Raw genomic sequence first — 23,287 nt, forward strand, 5'->3', positions numbered from 1 at the left:
ATAAAGGGACTCAACCAGACTGTTACTGTATGTACCATACTGTACAACTTTCCATTGGTAACTCTGAAATTATTGTTTATCTAACCAATCTAACCAATTTCCAAGACAGTTTTAGGAATTTTTTATTTAACTTTTTTTTAAAAGTGAGATTTAACATAGTTTCATCCCCAAATGTTTCCATTTCCAATGGAAAACTATCATGTCAGCCAACAATGAGAACACATACTGTACATACTGTAGTTGTCTGAATGTGATTCTGTAAATTGTTAAGGCTCTGTGCTTAACCTTCCATGGAACATTTATTTTGAAACATATTACAAAAGCACCTAGTTCTGGAGTATAAATCCAAATAATTTTACAAAAAGTAGTCATTGGGAACCAAACTTAAAACTAATGATGAATGTTAAATAAATGTTGCCTTATGAAAGTGTATTTTAGATAACACAATATTTTAAAAGAGAACTAACTGAAGAACGTTAGAATAATTAAATGTCAGTATAGCCAAAGTTGTAGATGTCTGAAATGTTAGCATTTAGTTATTATTAATTTCTTAACTCTGTTCTTTAGAAGGGTCAGTATGAATTATTTTGTACCATCCTTCATCCTACCTCTCCCTCTATAAAACTAGTTTGTCTTATTTTGTTTGGATCACCTATACAATCTTAAGACAAGTGTAAAAACTGTTGTCAGTCAGAAAATACCCACCTTAGCAGTGCTTAATTGTAAAGGTGCCGTAGCTCCTTGTGAATGGGAGAAGGTGTAACAGAGTTACCAGGGTGCTTAACTATTACATGAATGTACTGTAACACATGTTCTACACATTTTCAAACTGCCCAGTCAATAACATGCTGGCCAGGTACTGTTTCTTAAAGAAACATTTTTAATAGCAATTTAAAATGCAGTAATCATAATGCTTTGCCCTTCATGAAACATTTCCAGTTGGATTGACCTGTCGTTGGGTGGGTAGGGTTTCAGAATCTGACTGTATGATCTCCCTCTAGCCTATACTTTATATGTAATATAGTTCACCGGAGCAAACATGTTACAGAAGTGACATCACCCCCTTGAGACCTAGACAATATAAACTCAGCAGAGATTGTTGCTGTCTAGAGAGTGGTGTTGAGTGCTTTTGAACTGGCAAGTAACTATGCTAGAATCCCTGTAGGGGCAGTGCAGAGCTATAGACCTTGCATATTGTATATAACCATTGGGTTGACAATTTTGAAAATAAAAATCAAATTAATTATTATTAATACTAATATTAAGGATAAAACTATTATATATTTTATTGTTTACATAAAACCATTATTTCAACCATTTTTGTGAAAAAAGTACGAGGTGTAACATGATCAAGGATTTTTTTTTTCAAACTTGGATCCTCATATAGGATAGGTTATCCAGATATTGGGAGCACACTATCTTCTCAAACATTTTTCTCCTCATTCCAGAGGAAATGTGTTGATGAATGTTTAAGCGCGCAACACTGGAAATTCCAAATTAGTCCAATATCAATCCCATTCTATTCCTTACATTAATTGTGTGCTCAAAACCACAAATATATTAATGACATTTCGCTTTTAAGCTGTGTAGAAACTGGGTGTGGTGGAAATTTTTTTTAGGTTGATCATTGAACAATGATCATTGATCAACGGCCTGGACTTACTGTAAGTGTCCCCTTTAGTTTTTTTTTCCAAATTGTTCCTTGGTTCAAGCATATTTCACATTTTCCTGAGTGCCTTCTTCTGGTTTCGTTTTTTACAGAAGAGGTCACAACAGATACTACCAAGTCTTTAGCACATTTCATTCTTGATGTTTTCTCTGGAGCCAGGGAGACTACCTTTCAACAAATAATGTATATATTTTTTCCTTAATTAGTCATGAGTGTTTGAGTTGGTGAAAATCAGATTGCTCGGTAGTCCAAACAGTCAGAAGCACTTGAATGTTGTTACCTAGATTAATGCCCTCTACACTTGATGAACCATCTCGCACATCATTTTCCACAGTCATGCTTTTAACCAGATCACCATCATTAGTGACCACCACATCAGTAGCACAACGCACACCTGCCTGCTCCTCTGGGCTTCCTGGATTTCTAGTTTGTCAGAACTGCCTTTTGTTTGAGCCATTTTATTGCATTAATTGGGTGGCAAATTCACAAATTCTGTGAAAAGGGCTGATCAACAGTACAAGCTGCTTAAAGGTTTCTGCACATATGACATCATTCTGCCACTCCTCTTACCTGTACTGTACATGCCATTGAAGTCAACAGTGCAGTCTGTACTGGCATCATACACAAGGCATCAAGATCACAATAAATCACAAGGTGTCTGCATATGTTCTGAGGTTTTTTTTGCATTTTGCTATTTTTAAATTACTAAATGCAGATGTTAAAATGTTCCTGTCACAAGCAGGTACCAGATCTGTGCTGAGAAATACAGGAGTGTGGACAGTCTCAATTTCAGATGTGCCAGAGCTGTGTTCCAGTAAGATTTAGAGCAAATTAAGCACAGCATACAGAACTAGGTAAGAGACAGTTCAGAATTTAGTATTTCCAAGAGCATTTATGTTTTTCTTTTTTCAGGAATGAAAGCTTTCAATCATTACTTAGGGCAGTTACAATTTCTTCAAAACCACAACCTTTGTTGAATTTGTGTGTTCAATTTTAGGAAGACTATTTTTATGCTGTGTTTACCTTCTACACTTACCAACACAATACGAACAGTACATGAACAGCCTGTGTGCTTTAGATATACACCTAGCCATAAATATTTCTAATTTCTGTAACCAAGTTTCATTGTTATGCAATAACTTCACATCGAAGAGGCCAGCTATATTAAAAATGCTTCCTCTCTCAAAAACAGCATTTAACATTCCATTTGCATCAAGCTCTACATGAGGAAGAATGTCAAGCTACAAAATATATATGAGTTTGTGTTTGTTCACCTTTTTGCACGGTACTTTGTCATAGATGTCATAGTTGAACAGTATTCTCTCAAAGCCAAAGCTGCTTATTGAGGGCTCTGTATGCTGCTCCTTTTAAATTACTCAGAAGGCCATTCCTGATTTTGCCCAAATTGTGATGTATTCCCTCGACCTGTCACGGGCTTGATGAGTGCAGTGTCGTGGGTGTAGTTCAAGTGTAGTGTACCCCAGGAGTGAACTGTATCAAAGAAAAGAAAAATTAAAATGTGTAATGAAACCTCTCAGCACACCAGGCATCACTCAAATTAATTTCCAGCATTAAAGAAATGACCACATTCAGTGCACAACACTGGAAACTCACAACAGGTCACCCTAATAGATTTAGACATTGTATTTTATTTCTGTGTCCTGTTGAAGTCTTATTGCTGCTCCAAAACTGTCTATACTCTTATGTCTAACTTTAGACTTAGACATAAGACTTATGTCTAATTCAAAATCTTCAATGGCCCTGGAAAAGCCAACCCGGTGGTCACCTTACAATCAACAGTGAAGCACAAACCTGAGGACAGGATTTGAAATCTCAGCATGTGGAAGTGCATTTAAAACTGAGAACAGGAAGTACTTCTTAATGTTACAGTTTCTGGGAGTATGGAAGAAGGAACTCCACCATGTTGTTTAAGTTAATACCCTGGAGATACTTGGATCAAATAGCAATTTGCTACTGAATGGGGTTACATTCCTCTCAACATTTATAAAATGTCTTATGTTCTTACATACTGTAAGACAGAATACACTGTTGTCCACAACAGTATGAAATTATATTTTATTTTAATATAAAAGAGTGAAAAATAAGACAGTATTCTACATTGGGACAAGTAAGCAGAAATAAACAAAATTTTGACTGTCGGGCCTTGTTCAGGTATTCACACCCGAAGAAGGCTCAAGTGCTGCAATGTTGTGTTTCTTTATTACACATTTGGAAATAATGTGAATTTAATCTTTATACATTCCTTTGCAGCCAATAAACACAATAAACTATGATGCAGCTCCCTACTTGACAATTCTATAATGACAGTTACATTGAGTCCTTAGCTTTCAATTTCTATATTCAGAGGACATTTTTTTTTTAAAATGCATGTGCATTTTCTGCTGAGAGAAGCAAATAAAACCAATGAACTTTGAAGGAATACTGGGGATTATTAACAAATAGAAATCACCAATAGTAAAATAGTCAAGATTGTGACCTGAATTCAGATTCTTATCAGCATTGATTTGAATGCTTTTTTTTAAAATTTTACATGAACAAAATGCCTATTTCTTCTATTCCAACTTTTGCCCTAAGTTTGTAGGAGATCGTGTCTGTGCCTGGATAACTCAAGTTAACTTTTAGTTGCTGTTTTAAAATATCCAAGACCTGTCATTTATTTAACTTACCTCAACTAAAACATTTGGCTTGTCTTTTGTTATCTTACACTTTTAATTGTCCACATGGTGTTCACACTAGAAAATCCTAATTTCTCAAGACTTCAGGAGTCACTTACTGCAGCAGGTATCATAAAGTTTTCTTCATTATGTCTTGTCACCTATGTGCTTTTCCTGGACTTGTTTTAGAGCCAGCCATATAATCACCAGTTCTTTTATGCAGTTTTAGAATTATGAATATCAATCATCCATGGTAGAAAAAAACTTTACAATTTAATGCATTAGCCTGCCTCTGGATGTATAATGCTAAACCTTACTCTACTTCCTCCACTTTGAAATTAAATGTTACAGTCACTGTTTTCTACACATTCTGTTAACACACCCAATAAAAATGGTTTTGGACCATACTTTGCATAACTGGGAATGTTTGAGATAATATTCATTTAAAAGTAACTCACTGCACTGCATTGTCTCCCTTCAAGGATTACTTTAGCATTGACAAAACAAGCAGTTCTTGAAAAGAGTGTCGTGATTTGGAAAGCCTTGAAAATGGGAAAAGTGGTTATAAGAAGAGCATAGGTAAATTACCATCATTGATGTGTTTTGTATTAAAATGTCAGTTTCCCAATGGAATGTTTTAGACATATTTGTAAAGCATTTTTTTATTTGAATATGATTAAGAAAGGTTTCACTTTTTTGAATGGTTAAAGTGCTTTACTTAATTTATATACATTTTTAAAAAACAAAACAAATCCTTTTTTTCTGGATCTATGTACCATCAAGGTTATTTATTGCGTGGGAATAACCACCAATGGAAGACGTATGGCTCTGAAAAGACTGTAGAATAATGTAATTCAACCTATGGAAAAGCCCGATACACAATGTGATTCAAGTAGGAGTTTTTGCTCAGTATATAGAAATCATGAAGAGCAATGAGCGACCAATTCTAGGAATAAGCTTTGTATTCAAGGACATGGATATAAAGCAAATACTGTAGGTCAATTTACCCAAGTACAAAAAAGCACAGCAAAGCCATTTTAAATGACAGTGAAATATCTATTCTACTATAGAGAAACACGGCCATAAGGATACTGGAACACTTTTAGTCAACTGGATAGGAAGAGCACCTACTGAATGCAAAGGCAAGTAAGAAGTGGTGTATCCACAATATGTCATTTTCACCCATCATCTATTTATATTTTCATATTTATATTTAACACATACCTATTGATTTCATGGTCAAGATAAGAAGGATAGCTGAGCTAATTCACATATAAAACGTACAAATTTTATTCTGCTCTAAATGAGTGAAGGTGTTTGCACTTATAGTCAAATACTATTTCAGCTTGGTGAGTGGTTAAGTATAAAATACTCCAATTACAATAAACAGCTGAATAACATTTCATTCACCAGATTTTCACGATGCTACCAGAATCAAAATATTCTCATAGTTTTTAATGATTAGATACTAACAAGATTTATGCTCATATGATAAATGATAAAATTGCAGTGAGTTATAATTTGTATTCATATCCACTGAAAATCAAGATGTAAAATCATGGTATTCCAGCAAAAATTGAAATCTAAGCATTTTATTTGTTGGATCATGAAATATCCAGCCGAGGAAACCTTAAAAAGACTGATATCTAGGAGCACTAGTATAGTACTGTTTCAGATGTATTTCTTCATTACACATTACACTGTACCTTTGTGCCTTTGCTTCAGTTTAGTTTACAGTGTCTAGAATGTGAACGTTTTTAATACACATTACACTAAAATACATGTGCTGAAATTATATATTCTTGATGTGATTCAGATAATTCCTGTCAGGCTTTTACCCAGTGAGCTCAACCAGTGACTGTGTTGTCTACACTTACAAGAGCAAATCAAGACATTTTCAGTTAGTACAAAGATTAACAGAAGCAGACATTTCACACTTTCTGTATTACAATTTCCCAGACCACCGCAGTCATAGAAACAGTGTTTAGCTTAACTGCATTATGCACAGCACCACGATGTAAAATATGCTGTTCTGTTTTTCACTGAACCAGAAAAGCACATTTTCCTACTTTGATCAAGTGTCCCTTGAACAGGAGTATTGCTAGGCAACATTATTCTCAGGCTGCTTAATTCTTTGATTTAAAAAATCCCATCCAACCACAGGGAAGGCAAAAACACTGTACAGAATGATACATTTACAGGCATTTCTAATACCACCTTAGAGACATTCTAACCTTTCGCACATATAGCCATTTCTGTTGAAGCAAAGAAATGCATGTTATATTCCCTTCTAGGTATTCAGATGCATGGAATTGCGAGACAGAATCTTAACCTTCAAGACTGTGATCTGCACACAGATGAAACTGAACAGCTGAAAGCAATAAAAATGCACTGCATTTGGATGCTTTCATTGTGTCCTTGTTTTATCACTTCTGTCACATCCATTTAATATAATATAAGCTCTATAGTTAAAGCTGTATTAATTGTAACTTCCAACATGAATCTCCAACCACCCCCAATTCATACACACACACAATACTCAGAAAATCACAGCTTATTTCAGACTTTCCAATTCTGAATGGATTAGAATTTTGGTTTCAAGAAAAATAAAATGACTCCAGTTGGTTACATGCAAATTTTTTTTAAAGTAAGGAGAAAATATTAAACAGATCACCACAGACTTACCTTGGAGGGTTGCTATATGCTGGTGACATCTGAATATACTGGCTTATTCTTCACAAGGTGACAGAAAAAGACAAAATAATCATAAGAGAAAGGTTTTGCTTAGAGTCAGGATAGGAGTAATTGTAGATGTTTCTTTATTATTTATCCAAGCCCTCTGAAAAAAAGGATGCTCTGCTTTCACCAAGACTACTTTTCAGCTCAGCATAAAACCCTCTACTGCAGCATTGTGGCTAGCAGAGGCTCACAATACATGTTCCATATAGGCAAGCACAATTCAAAACACGGATCTGGAGTACACTCCACTTGGATGTGGAATTCAGCCTTCAGACCAGAGGCATCTCCTCCTAGTAAATGTACCTCTATAGCCTTTAATCTTTTTCAAAATCTTATAAGGCAGGGTGACTTTCTTTTATTTTTCCAAATGCATATTTCTAACCAGATTTAACAGCAGCATTCCCATTAAGAGTGAAACCACGTATTGTGATGACATCATTTGTTCTGTTTGCCAAAAATGGACAATTTCCTTGCAAGCGTCATCGCCATTGACGACAGACATCTTTATCATTACAAGTGGGATCCGTAGGCTGAAAGACTGATGGGGTCCTATCAATCTGCAGCAGTTTCTGGTGATGTAACATTAAAAATCCTGTGTGTTCACCTACATATGTCTACATATTTAGATATTCACACAAAGTGCTAACTTATTAAGCCAATAACACAAAACACAATAAGAAATACAAACAAATGCACATATACTTACACACAAAACTGTACATATAGTACAATATGTCTAAATAAACATCTATATCAACACACGTATTTATACATAAAGATTACATTTCATATGTACAGTACTTTACCTATGTATAAAGAGTTAAGTACCTAAAAAGGTTAAAAGGATAAATGGGACATGATCTTTTGCTGCCCACAATTTATTTTCACAACTTACCAATTCACATATAAACATAGACAGAGACTGAAACATTCAATAGACAGATAGGTAGATGTTTTTTTTTTTAAAACTGAAGTTATGGTCAATTCAGTAAAACACTGCTAAAAAGAAATCCTGCCACTAAACTTATCACCAATTTAATTTATTTTGTCATGTAATCACTGGTGTGGTTTAAAATTACATGCAGTTTAGAAACTTCACATTCTCCAGTGTACATACAATACAGTGTATAGGGTACTGTACAGTATGTAACCTCTGTAATTCTCTATACTGGTATAATTTCCTTATACAATAATATGAAAAGCTGGGGTGGTACTGTGGCACAGTTTTTAGCATTGGGACCCTGGGTTCAATTCCAGAGGTGTTAATCAGTGTGGATTTTGTATTTTTTCCTTATTTTTGTGCGGGCTCCCCCTGGGTGCTCCAGTTTCCTCCAACAGTTCGAAGACATACAGGTAGCTTAATTGGCTTCTATTATAAACAGGCCCTGGTGTTAGAGTGAGCAAGAATGTGAGTCCTCTGATGGACTAGCATGCTGTGTTCAGGGTGTATCCCACCTTACGCCAGTTGTTTGATGAGATAGACTCCAGTTCCCCCCTCCCCGCCAAACCCTGAAATGGATGCAGCAGTTAGAAAATGTATGGAGAAGAATAGTTACAAATGAGGGAAAACTGTTCAACTCATTTAGCCAGTTTGCCAGTTAGTAGCTTATTGATCCCAGAGTGCCATCCAGCTGTTTCTTGTAAAAAGCAAGGACATTCATTTTGACAGCGCATGGCTGGGCAGATTTCTCCACACTCCCACTATCCTGTGTGGAACAAAGTGCCTCCTATGCTCAGTTTTAAAAGTGCTTACATGGGACAGCCTGGAGAATAACCATTTGTATAACATGACATATACTGTACACTAATAGTGCAAATCAAGAGAGCTCCCTTGCTCAAGGGTATAACAGCACTGTCCCACCTGGCATTTGAAACCTAACTACTACTACTGCTGCGGATTTAACACAGTGTGGCTAAAAGAGGAACATAAATAATGTATTCATGTCAAAAGAAGGGATGGATAGTCTTGGGAGGTCACAGGTCTTATGTATAGCAAAAACATCAAAATCCTATCATACACATTTAACCAATTTCAGCAGTACCTTTCTCGTTTCTGACTAAATATCAAGTAATTTCCTGGCAATAGAAGCTGTACCAGGCTTTATATATTTAGCTCTGAAATGAAGTTTAAAAAAAAATCACCATGGCATTAATTACAATATGCCTGGTTTTGAAAATATGCAAAACAGATAACAAAAATAGAAACAGCAAATTAAAGCTCGATAATATTTCAGTGACAGTCCCTTCAGATATTGTGTAGAATTGGCAATGTCCTAAATTCTACGAAAGAACTTAAAAATAACATTGGAAACATACAGTATAGACACTAAGATGATGTAAATCCTGGGATTCAAGATGAAATTATCTAGAATCCACCAAAACTTTTAGGTGCATTAAAACCATTCTCTGCAAAACAAGTGATAATGAAAAATACAGGTAATATCTGTACATTTGTGGGTAAAGATTGTATTTACAGATAGCAGCAGAAAAACAGATGTTCACTGTAAGAAAGAAACAGATTTTTACAGTAAGAAAAACACGAGAGTTATTTATTTCCTAGCCTAACGTGAGATTAGAGTGAGAACATCAGAAAAGAGGACAGTTGACAGATTGAGCACATGTGATTCTGCTTCTCTGTAGTCCCTTAGCTAGTGCTGATGGTACTGTGAACAATCCTCCTGTCCCTCCAATTCTGACATCCCCTGGGACTCACCTCCTCACAAAGCGGCAATTCAGAGCAGCCAATCAACCCTGCATGCTTCTGGGAAATGGGAAAAAGTCATGCAGACATGGAGGTAACATGCAAGTGTCCCAGGCCATATTGAAACCCAGGACCCTCGAAGTCAGAGGCAATAGTACTGCCCAGTAACAAGAAACAAGTAGGAAACAGAGTGATAGTGGAATGCACTTTTCAACTCATGTCAAGATGGGTTTACAGCCAAATGTGGAGTACAGTATTTCACTCTTTCTATGGCTTTTCATCATGTAATCAACTTCCACTTGATCTTTTCACACTAGAGCAGAGCCAAACAAAGTACTCATGAAATACTGCTAAAAAGATCCTGCATCAATATTTTACCACACACGATGAACACCACATTTCTGAAATTTGTTGAAATATCAGCCACAATCACAGCCATTCAGTACTACTAAATGTTACTGATGATACCATGTAATGTGTAGGTGGTGACTTCTTTCAGTTGGTAGCTAAATTTGCTATCTAAGCAGTCGTATAACAATATTGCCTTTACACAAAGAGTTTTCCATGATCTGAGAGGTCATAATTAGGGACATAATTATGATACTCTTAAGTCAATATGAGTTGCTGTGAAACTTGATCATCGTGGTTGAATTTTTGCTTGAAATTCCCAATCAGACTGCAGAGCCGTACCGTGTTCTTAATTGTGATATCACATAAACCATTACTACTGAAAAATGGCCATTTAATTAATTTTTATGCACCTGAGTTTATTTAACTAAACTACTTTGAGTACTACTAGTATATAATAATAATAATAATAATAATAATAATAATAATAATAATAATAATAATAATAATAATAATAATAATAATAAAGTTACATGGTTTAGTATTCGATTTTTCTGTGCAGTTTTTGCTGCTTTTTAACTTCTTTAAACTTTGAAGGTGTTCAGTTTGAGCATTCAAATTTTTACTAAAAATACATTACAAAATGTTACAACGGAATGGAACATCATTGGATGGGGTGGTTGGGTGATTACTTTTGCAAGACAGTATAGAAAGCAGTATTATTATACGATCCACATATTTTAAATTGATTTGATAACTATGTTTAAAGTTGGAAAGCATATTGGAAAACATTAAATACTAAAGGAACATTAAACATTAAAAAAAATGAAAAATGAATATGAATTTTTTACAGTGCTAAAATGTTACATTTTCTATATTATTTCAATTGCAATTACTGTTTGCTTTTATATACAATATAATCTACAAAAGCCATTATTATTAACATTGATTTTATTATCTTAAGCACATAAGAAAAAGGTCACAAACAAGAGGAGGCCACTTGACCTAATAATGTTTGATAAATTAATTATTTTTTTACAGAAGGCAAAGAAATATAAGCTCTTCAGAAAAACTGTTTCCTTCTTTTCTGTTTTATAAATACAATTGCTCCACTGAAGGTGAAAAAGGCTGTGGATTTCCCATCTGCTGTCAACATTCTGGCCAGAAGAAAATAATAAAATGGCAACAGAAAGGGGACTAAAAATTAGAAAACAAGGAGAGCAATAAACTGGAAATGTTCTTGAAAATTTGTCTGAAACATTTTACATCTGCTTAGATTGGAGCCATTGTAGTCTCCAATTCTGGTACAGCAGAACACTAGTCTTTCAGTTTTTACAGGTATCGTCAATAAGAGGCTAAAGATCACATTCATCTTCTAGGAAAGCCAATAAACAATTCACTTAAGTAATTGTTTTTTTTTTTGAGAGAGAGGCTGGTTAGAATGAACACTAGAAGAGTCTGTGTTTCTCCCTGACCAGAGCTAGAGATCCCTACTTGAATGGATTCCATTCATCAGAGTAACCATGAACGGGCATGGAAATGCAACTGCAGGTTCACTCAAAGGGAATTAAATGAACAAGCTGGGCAATCAGAATGGAATCTCATTCGGGTTCACACCATGCAACGAGAAGATTATTTCTATGTTTGTTGTTCCACAGACGTAACTTGTCCACAAATCACTTGCAAGAAATCACGCATTTGGAATGGCATGATTCTTCAAGTGCAACAGCAACAAAATGAGGTGTAACTTTCTGTTAGACAGGTCCCTCTATTTTTTAACCTCTTTATCCAATTCAGGGTCGTGGGGGAACCCATGCCTACTGTATCTCAGTAAGCAATGCGCATTTCTAAGGTGTTTTATAATGTGCTATTTTATAATAAGGTGCTTTATTTACAAAAAATGATCTTAGAACTTGGAAGTTCAAGAATGTAAAAAAATAAAAACAGCTACTTTTATGGAACTTCATTGCACTTTAAATAGTGATTAAGTGATTAAGCCACTTAGCAAATGTTAAACAGTACTTATTTAACTCTTTAAAAGACTCTATACTAATGAACCCAGCTTTGGACTTCAGGATCTGAAATAGCAGCAGATTTTCTGTCTCTGGAACTATGTCACCTGAAAATAGTCCTAAATTGAACCAATTAAGATTTATCCAGGCTAGTCTATTTTCCACAGTTTTCAGATGTTCGTGAATTTAACAGACTTGAATGAGGAACTTGTTGGACTGTCTCCCACCCAAACATTATCCAGTAGTGGGGATTTGGAGCCTATCCCGACAAACCATGGTTGCAAGTTAGGATACACCCTGGATGGGACACCAGTCTATCACAGGGCAGATACACAGACATGCACAAACTCACACCAGGTCTAATTGTCCTGGAAGCCACTTAACCTGTAGCAGCATTTCATTGGACTGTGGGAGGAAAAAGGATTACCTGCTGAAAACCCACACAAACAAACAAAGAATATACAGCACAGACTACACATAGATAGCATACCAGGAATTGAACCCTGGCGAGGCAGCAATAATATAATAATAATAAACTTTATTTTATATAGCGCCTTTAAACGTGGCTTCTCAAAGTGCTTTACAGGATGACAATAACAATAAATAAGAAGAGTATAACAATAAATAAGGAGAATACACAAGATAAGACACAATTACAATATACAGAGGAGACTGTGGATGGTGGTACTAAGAAGAGCAGAGGGGTGAAGAATGGAACCAGTAAAGTAAAGACTTTTCTGAAGAAGAGGGTTTTGAGTCTGGATTTGAAGGAGTTTAGAGAAGGTGACTCTCTGATATCCTTGGGCAAAGAGTTCCAGAGCTTGGGGGCATAACAGGAGAAGGCCCTGTCACCCATACAATGTAGACAGGCTTGTGGGACAATAAGGAGGGCAGAATTTGAAGAGTGGAGGTTGTGAGGTAGGGAGTAGGGCGATAATAGTTCAGACAGGTACTGAGGTGCCAAGCCATGCAGAGCCTTATAGGTGAGCATGAGGATTTTAAAGTCTTCACGGAATTTGACAGGAAGCCAGTGCAAGGACTCCAGGACAGGAGTAATGTGAATATTTGCACTAGACCTGGTCAGGATTCTGGCTGCTGAATTTTGGACATACTGCAGTTTGTTCAGAGTAGATTTTGATACCCCTGCGAGTAGAGCATTACAGTAGTCAATTCGAGAGAATACAAATGTGTTGATCAGCTTTTCAGCCACAGTTAATGATAGCATAGGGCGTAGTTTTGCGATATTTATAAGGTGAAAAAAGATGTTTTGACAGTATGCTGAACATGTGGGTCGAATGTTAAGCCAGAATTGAACATAACCCCAAGGTTTTTCAATTTTGATTGAAGCTCAAGTACAGAGCCATCTACAGAAAGGGTTACAGGACTGGCTTTACGAAGTTGATGGGGAGTACCAATAAGCATGACTTCAGTCTTGTCGCAGTTAAGATGAAGGAAGTTTTGAGTCATCCAAATTTTTATGTCAGAGATGCACACATCCACATCAGTGTCAGGTTTGGTATGGATGCAATGCTAACCACAGTGCCACCATGCTGATATTCTGGATTTTATTTTTGGTCTAAACCATTTTCTCATATCCTTCCCTGATTTCCAACAAGTCCTTGTTCCCTATCATTTACTTTCAAGTATCAGGAGTTTGAATGGGAAACAGTGCACCAGCATATGCGGAAAAAAAAAAGAGTCCAGGATTGTTGTTTACCTTACGACATTTCCTGAAGTTAAAGCAATTGTACCACATACTGCAGGATTTCACCTACTGTAGTTAATCTTCTTTCCAATTGCTTTCTGGGATATGCAGTTTCCTCTGTCATACATTACATTGGTAGGACAACAAACTTCATCAAGCAACAGTAAAGACTTCCTAACAGTCTTGGCCCAAAATACACTTCTTCTGTCACCACGACCCATGTTCTGTCACACATACTGTACAGTAGCACATCTCTAAAGCAGCTAATAAAAGATCAGGGTCGAGGGGAATTGCTTGGTCTCCTACAGGTGATAAATCATACAGTGGAAATATAGTCTATATGATTTCTCCTTAGTTTAACTGTCACAACATAATTATTATATTTTTTTTAATCTTCAGTTGTTTTGGAAGTTGTAAATTTGTAAAAAGCTGGATTAGATAGATCTGCCAAGTGTTTTTGGCTTTGTCACTTATTTGTATTTCTGAACCTCGCAGAAAAGAATGTATGAGGTGAATAAAGTTTCACTTAACAGTACACTTTCTTGTACACAGCTCAGCATACTGTACATTCTGTATTTTCTTCTGTAAATACTGTAAGCGCATTACCATCACCAAATGGAACTGGAATTGGAACTTTAGACGATACCAAATCCGGAGATCTGTGTTCACATTGCAGTCATGCAGCCTATCATCATTTGCAAATTTCAATCATGCAGCCTGATGCTGCTGAGTCATGACCCATTGTAAGGGTGCCTGTTTTAAATACCAGAAGCCTGAGCTGTCTGATTACTAGTCAGGCTCGTGGGTCTTCTACTATGCCTGATGTCTAATCCATTGGAGAAGTTGCTGTTCTGAATCACAGCCCTGAGCAGTTCCTCCTGGGATATTATACATAGCATTGTGAGTCTGAATACTCCAAATAATAATAAGTAGAATGAGTACTTCCTACCAATTTGGAGCGCTGATAGAGTGTAGTTTTGGTGAGTGGCTGATCTCTTAAGGCTTTAACAATATAATTTTGTGATGAGGTGTGATGTTCAGAGTGAACATAGGAAAATATATATAATATATCATATAAGAAAGGATGCAATTGGGAAGAGGCAAATTGCCTGAACTAGCCTGTTTGGTAGTTAGTAACTAAGTGATCTAAGGATCAATTACATCACCCTAAAGCATGCACCCCTTATCTGTATTGTCTTATTCCTATTTTCCTATTTTCCAATTTCTCAGTCCAGGTACACATACTGTATTTCCCCACTGCAATTTGAAAACTAAAGTGCGCCCTCTCTCCCTCTAATTAAGGTATAATTTAATTGTGAAGGCAGACCTGTCTTCTTTTTTTGCGTGTAACCATCAGCTTTGTACAGGCAAACTCACATGAATGCATTTTTCTCCACTTATGTGTTTTCACACTTTCTGTCATTTCAGACAAGGGAGCTAAAGAGGAAAGTGAAACAGGGAGGTGGGCTGTGATATTTTCTGCAAGCATCTCTTGGCCTCTCATAATTGTAATGACATCAGTATGATTTCATTCTCCAACAAGTCTCCGGAGAAGATGGACACCATCTCACGTTTGGCAGCATCCAGCCCAAAATACCAGAGGACTTGGGGATTGAAGAGGAGGATGTTTGTCCCGAACAGGACAGAACAACTCTCCTGGCTGTTTGGTCCATCCATTTTCCCCACCTTGGTTTGAGCTGGTGGGAAAGACGTGGGAATGGGAGGACCACTCGTACAGTATGTTAGAACTACAGGTCTGCCATTATAGGCCTCAAGACTGGCTTACATTTTAATACATTACTTGAACAAATACCGATCAAATACCTGGTTTCAGAGTATTCAGAGAATCAGAGATCTGTATACCTGACTCACTGTGTACAGAAGTGCTTTATAGAAGTACTTGTACAAAAAAGGTATTAGTGTCTGAGTAGTCCACACCTGCACATGTTGACACATACAGTACATATGCCAGAGCTTGTTAGGAAAATGTATTACAGTATTTAACAGTACAAAATAGATATAAGTCACGATAGCAATCAATTCCTGCAATTCCAGATTGTGTTTCCCTTCATAATACAAGGTCATATTGCAAAAGGCTGATCAGTTGGGTGTGAAAATATGTCTTCTTCTGCATGGTTTCATTTCTACATATTAGGCACAAAATATGTTGTAGTAGTTTTCAATTAATGCGATAGGATGATGACAAATAAATATAGCTGAGAATCACAATTCAAGTAATATTTGTCTCTTTTATTTGACATGACAGTGGGCACTATTGTTGCATGGCTTGGATCCTGGGTTTAATTTTGGACTGGGGTATCCTGTGTACTGTACATTCTTGCCATTTCTGCTGGTGCTGGTTTGTTTTCCAATTTACTCATCCCATCCAAAGACACGCTCTCTAGGTTAAATGGGGTCTCTAAATTGTCTGCATGTGCTTGTGTGTGTGTTTGCCCTAAGATGGACTGGCATCCAATCCAGGATGTTCTCTAGCCTTCTGCCTCTATCTTCATTTTGGTGTTTGTTTCCAAAAAAAGAACATACAGTACTGTAGGTTGTGTGACCGGGTGGTGGTGACTGAGCTGAAAGAGATGCCTACCAGAGTGAGGAACCTGCTGCAGCAGGATCAGCGAGCACGACATGGGACTGAAAGGAGCACTGCTTCTGTACTGGAAGAGAAGGAGATGGTGCACCATGTCTGTTCCTGGCTCTATGGTAGTACTGTGAGTCGGGCACAATCACTGGATGTTTTGTCGCAGGCTTTTCAGACGTGAGAGAGAAGCCCCGACGGCCGTAGGATGATTGCCGTGTTGTTGTTCACAAAAAGGTAGTGAGCGGTGAGAGTGGGTTGGTTGGCTGTTTTGAGTGTCTAGTAATAATATTAATGAAAGTGATCAACGGAAAGTGGTGCCACTAAAAAAAAAGAATAACAAGGAAGTGAGCTTCAGATCATGTTCAGGCCAGACCTCCTTAACCCACCCAATGCAGTTGTGTCCTGTTAGATTTCCTGTTATTCTGGGACAGGACAGGCAGCAGCTCTATCCTAGCCAGAAATAAGCAGCTTTTTCATGATTGATGTCTGGATTGATGTTACTTAGATGAAAATAAATAGGAAGAATTCCTATTACCATAGGAATTACACTTCCTTTACCATCTGCTTTCTGAGATTTGCTGTTATAAGTCATAATTTACTTTGTCTGAGATGCTGTATTGATTAATAGTAATTGACAAAACGGCTGTATAGAAATAAATATGAAAAATAGCATTTCCTGCATTGCTCGGTTACTATACTACCTTGCTAGCCATTGCATACACTGCTTCATGGTATAAACAATTGGTTCACTGAACGGAAAGGAAACTAAGGACAACTAAGTTGTCTTATTTTTCACAAAATATAGCTTCATAAACCCAGTTTATGATGACATAATGATTTACTGTATAACCAGATTGCCAGGTCATATCATCAGTAATGCAAGAATAAATTTAAGCCCTCATAAACATTTACAGGGAAATTATTTAAGATTCATAATTACAAAGTAAAGTAAAGTAAAACTTTGTAATAACATTCATCTGAAAAATAATTTATTACCCAAAAATTACTGTATATACATACATACATAAATCCAAACTATTTAAGAAAAGGAGCAACTTGTTTTGCTTTTTGCATAGAAGCTCAGCAATCACCAGACAGACAAATTATTTATGGTAAATGTAATTGTTGTGTATGTATAGGCACCTTGCCTTTACAGTATTAATTCTAGGATTTAATATAAAGTAAAATCCTTTTTATTAAAATCTGAAATTTTATTTGAAATATAGCATTTTTTTTAAATAAGAAAGAATGATGGAAATGCTAAACTGTCTATTTTAAAGGTGTCTTCTCTGCTCTGCCAATGTATTTCAAGGTCAGCAACAGACCTCTTATTGAGGTTTTAAATGATTAACACTGACAGACTCAATGGAACTCCTGTCAATCCAAATATATTGCTAGTCCATGAACTGAATTGTCTCCTTTGCATACTAATCACCAAAGTGCTATATATATACACCTCAGCTCAAAAATACTCCTACTTTTAATAATAGTTGCAGTGATTGTAATAAGAAAATAACGGGAGCTGGCTCCACCAAACTGCTGCATGTGAAACAATCATGTAAACTTCTTCCATTTGATTAAATTCTAATAGAGGACATGGGCTTTTAATTTACAAGCAAGTTGAGATACTGTTCTTAAAAAAGTACATTTAAATTCACTGATGTTTAAAGCATAAACTGACAAGCATGAAATATCTAGTGAGTGGTGTTTGTGTCAGTTCTGAGGTTATCCTTTCAAAGATTATCTCCATTTTCATAAAATCCTACTTCAAGAAAAATCATTTTAATATTACTAATGTGAGTGCCGCTATATAAATCTAAACATCATCATATAACAAGGAACAAAATGGCTATGAGAAATTTTGCATACTTAACACTACTTAACCTAAAGTGTTTAAATCTGCATGTCCAACATGACAAAAAAACATGACAAATACTGAGAATTCCTGAGTTACAAGTAAAAAAAAAGGTGTATATCTTCTTAATTTATAGAAAATATGTATTTTAGTTTTGTATTGTTTTAAAATAATTTCCACTCAGATTGTTCAAAATGGCAAGAAATGGAATGACAATCTCCAGTGTAATATTACAGAATTAAACTATGAGGTCACCTGTCTGGTTAGTAAGGAATTTTCTCATTTCTTGTTCTAACGGCTGACTCCTGGAGTTGGTCAGAGTGGTAACAAGCTAAGCAGAATAGACAAGACTTCCCTTTCCCAGGCAACAGTCTCCAGCAGCCCCTGGGGCGCTCCCAGACACTCCCAGGCCAGATGAGAGATATGATCCCTCCAGTGTGTCCTGGGTTTGCCTCAGGGATTCTTCCCAGTGGGTTGTGCCAGATTCACCTCCATCAGGAGGTTCTCAGGGGGGCATCCTCACCAGATCCCCGCAGCACCTCAAATGTCTCCTCTCATTCCAGAGTACCTACCAGTTACTCCACTCACAGGTCCTTCCGGATTGCAGAGCTCCTCGTCGCATTTATCCACAATTTCATTCTTCCAGTCACTACCCAAAGCTCGTGACCATACTGTAGGTGACGACGGGGATGTATATTGACTGAAAACCCAAATCATTCAAAAATACAGCTCCTACTTCACCACCACCCTTTGGTACATAGTCTGCATTGCTAAAAGCTCTGCACCAATCCGCTGATCAATCTCACAATCTACCCCCCCCCCCAGTGGGGGAGACCCAAGTTACTTAAGCCACTCCACTCAGGGGGGCTGTTCCCCCCTCACCTAAAGGAGCTTTTTCCAGCTTTCTCCACTCTTTTCCTGGAGAGAAAAATGATCTCAGATTTGGAGGAGCTCACCCTCATCCAGACACTCAGCTGTGAACCTCTCATGGATCATGGTCAGATGAGGCAAAGGGAACAGTGTCATCCGCAAATTATCTGATTCTCTTTATATTCAAATAATGGAATCAAATACAATACAAGCTTATGCTGCAGATATCAATATAAGAGCAAAGACATGAAATCCACGAAATGAACTTGGACTTGAAAAAACATTATTTTGTGATAACATCTTGGACCAAGACAACAGGACTTTGTCCTGGCAGATGCAAGGTTTGCCTTGATGAGGCTTAAGGAACATTAGAAATTATTATTTCCTCTTGGGATGGGGGTTTCAGCGCTCGATGTCTTCCACCAACTTTATATTTTTACAGGGAACTTTGATGCTTATGTGTGTACTGACATAAATATCTGGAGGAAAGTGGGAAGAACAGTTTCCATGATCTGTACCTGAAAAGTGATTTGTTATTTGACTTCTGTGCAAGTAATAAATTGCTTATAAGGTGCACCATGTTCACACTTAAGGTTGATCTGGTTCCAGAACACCCTGGGTCTAAGGTCAATGTTCTTCACAGTTGATGACTCAAAAGAATTTAGCTCTTTCCAATGGAAGAATTTATTTTGTGATCACCCCCATGTGAGATCTTAGAAACTGGGGTTAAGTGGACAAAGCACAGGCCTTCAGTGTTCAAGGAGATTAAAAATAAATTGTGGCAGGAACAGATTGTTGAGATGCAGAAGGAACATTTTGAAGAACCACTTAATGCATTGGACATGCCCTCCTTACAGCAGAAACCTCTGTTGAGATTATATCTAACACTATTGCTATTGTCATAATAATTAGGGGTGCTCATCTTAAAATGCATTCACACTATTAACAAAGCATTTCAGTGTTCCCACTTGCACCTTAAAATAAAAATAAGCAATTCTTGCTATTTATGAAGGCTTCATTAAAATTAAGAATGTGTTAAGGAAAATATAAAGGAAAATGTGTTCTTTCGCACTGTGCTCCTACTAATATTGTTATTTATGAAGTCTATAGTAGCCAGTTAAACACAATCTCTGTGAATGTGGGGCCTCAAAATGCATATGATTTTTCTTGCCAGTGTGATCAGCAGAATTTACCATTACACAAATGTTGTGTGTTATTACACACATTATCTTGCAAGAAACATTGTGGTGACAAATTGTTCATGGTTTCTAAACAGTTCTATTACATGATGAAATCCATCAAATCCATTCTCAATAAATGCAAATTCTGTCTGTTTATAAAACTTTATTAAGCCCCTAACGTTTGCATATAAAGTTTAGCAAAAAAGACAATCCCTTCTCATAATAAAAAATGATCCATGTGAACGTCCTCTTTTGATAAAATGCCAGGCTTTTCAGTTTTGCTCATGATTAATCTTACTGGAAGATCACATTGTGTTGCTATGAGAAGTCAAATGAAGTGCGGTGGTTTGTTTTGGTTTTTTTTCTGCTTTGCTGGTTATCCAAATTATTGAAAGTTACACTGCTGAATACGTACTACTTCCCTGTCTGGAATACCACTTTATACCCTTTACTGCTCAAAAGATCTATAGGCACTTGTGTTGTTAGAGGTTACTAAAATGGTAGTTTCAATTAATTTGTAATTTTTAGTCTAGTATCATATTTCTTGAAAATCTAAATCTAAATATTAACATATAAAATACATAGCTACCATTTGAAAAGTAATATGGCTGAAAATTTGGAATTACATTGGATGAGAGGTGTTTTTATGATGTAAATCAACTCAGAAACTGTTATTCTAATGGACCATTGTCTTCTTGCTTTAAGAAGATTCTGACATTTGTAGTACATGCAAGGTGGGAATTAATCAAGATTTGAAATCAAGAATCAGGATCTTCCAATATAAAAAAAGCCAATCAATGCATTGCAAATAAATATTTTTCTATATGTGTTTGTACAGATATAAATGAAATGTAGTCTAAATCAACATGGCAGCTGCATATTTTTATATTGTGAAAATTCTAAAACTGTACCTTTTTAGTATTACTGTACACCCAGCTACATCACTGGTACAACACACATTTATGACTGGCAACATTAGGCAATAAACAAAGAATCATAATTGTAGATGTAGCCATTCACAATGTGTGGTAAAACCCTAACTGTGGAATTTGAGCTACAGGCCGGCACAGCATGTGATTCGCTGGCCAAAGATGATCGACAGGTGGCACTCGTGGTGCAGTAGTTGTTAGTGAAATGATTACTTCATTTAATCTCTCCACTGTGCATGTTTAAATCCGCTAAATATTGAATTGGTATATAATTATAATTGAGAATAAAAAAGTGGTATTAAAAAGACCACTAAAATTAAAATAATATATCTGATCATTATTAACAGTATTAATTTATTAATAAATAATAATTTTAAACTTCTTGTATCTTTTTCAGAGTCATTTGTTTTCTCCAGTTTTCATAACCGTCGCTGTCTTATTAAAACATTTATTTATGAGACATAATGTTTCAGATCTTAAAAACGTTGTGAAAAATTACAAAAAAGAGCCTTCAAACCACAGGCATTTTAAGGGTTGTGATTTGTGATAATTTATATATTCATTTTTAGAAACCTTAGTTTGAATAAAGCAGATCCCAGGTGTAAGTGAGTTCATAACGCGAGATTGCATTATGCTACATTTTTATGCATCAGTTAAAGCATTCTGAAGTCTCTCAAAAACATAAAAAATGTAACATAATATTGTATGGCTTGATGGGCATCTGATTCTTTTAATTTTTAAAGAAAATCAAAAATAGTAAACAATAACATGTCCCTGCATAAAATCGACATTACATTAGTTAAAATCACTTTCTATGTGTGAAAAACATGTGATTTTTCTTCCTCGTGATCAGCTTAGAATCTTTGTGTAAGCTGTACATGTTTTGTTTAATTTTTAATTAAACATTTAAAACACTTTAATTTTGTAATTGCAACACAAAAAATCACATTCTCCCTGTGGTGTGAAGGTCGTTTAGTAATGAATGAATGAACCTCCAGACCATCTCCAGGATACTCAGAAAGAGAGATTATTTCTTGCCAGCCAGCTAGCGCATTATCACCTCGCAGTATAGCCTGAATAGCCTGGGTGCAGCACACTGCATTACAGTCCATGAGTGTTCCATTGCCCATTACCACTATAAGAACAACACATTAAAAAAAAAATGAATGTCAAAATGTTTCCAAAATATCCACGTGTGATATTTTAGCTGCTTAGTTACATGATTCCATATTAATATAACTGTCAAGTGGTATTAAATCAGAACAACTTTTTTTTACAATAAAAGCAAGTGGTGTTCTTAGTACATATTCTTAGAACAGAATAAAATGTTTTAATTTTTTATGAAGTACAGTATATAAACTTTATAATGTTAGAACAAGCATGTCAAAACCATAACCCACTATAAGTTGCTAAGATAAAGACTTTGATGCATAAAATATTGATGAAGATGGAATACTGTTGTATACTTTTTATATTTAGCTACCACTATCATCTACTGTGTGTATGTTAGGTACAGTATGTATTACGTTATACTACTGTTTTTATTTTCAGTTACCATCATTTACGTTTGATTTTCTGTATGTCTGTATGTGGATGTAAACCTGAAAGAGGCACATCACATTCACAAGAAACAGTATAATAATAAAATATTTTTTATACATCCAACTAAGCAATCTTGCTTTTATAAAATATACCTACTTTTTAATTAGTTTAATGTTTAACATACTGTAATACACAGTTTAAAATGAATAGAAGTCTAAACAGTATACAACTTAAATTCGATAAGTGAGAAAAGATTGTCCCTCAGCATTGACAGGGATTTGAAACCAGGCATTTTTTGGCAGCATCCCAAATCCTCCACACGCCACATTTACCTGTACCTGCTCCACCTGGTGGTTTTACAAAGGAGTGTAGCTCCACAAATAGTATTTCTAAAAAGCTGCGGTACCCTGCAGCCCCTGAAGTGCAAGCTTCTGCTGTATCCCCTGCTCATTCTGAATGGCTGGATCT

General features: G+C 36.1%; 1 protein-coding gene across 2 annotated transcripts in view; it reads right to left on the reverse strand.

Annotated features, from left to right (window-relative positions):
* The window catches only part of dlgap2a (discs, large (Drosophila) homolog-associated protein 2a), a 404,450-nt gene that overhangs the window by 245,199 nt on the left and 135,964 nt on the right, over positions 1–23,287 (reverse strand). The window contains exon 1 of one of the 2 annotated variants that reach the window (XM_069197517.1): positions 7,030–7,247. The exons of the other annotated variant lie outside the window; for it this stretch is intronic. The gene's annotated coding sequence lies outside the window, so the exon portion shown is untranslated. Of the gene's footprint in view, positions 1–7,029; positions 7,248–23,287 lie in introns of those variants that run through there. 2 annotated transcript variants of the gene reach the window in all.

The sequence above is a fragment of the Lepisosteus oculatus genome, chromosome 2 (assembly GCF_040954835.1).
Source record: "Lepisosteus oculatus isolate fLepOcu1 chromosome 2, fLepOcu1.hap2, whole genome shotgun sequence".
Taxonomy (NCBI): domain Eukaryota; kingdom Metazoa; phylum Chordata; class Actinopteri; order Semionotiformes; family Lepisosteidae; genus Lepisosteus; species Lepisosteus oculatus.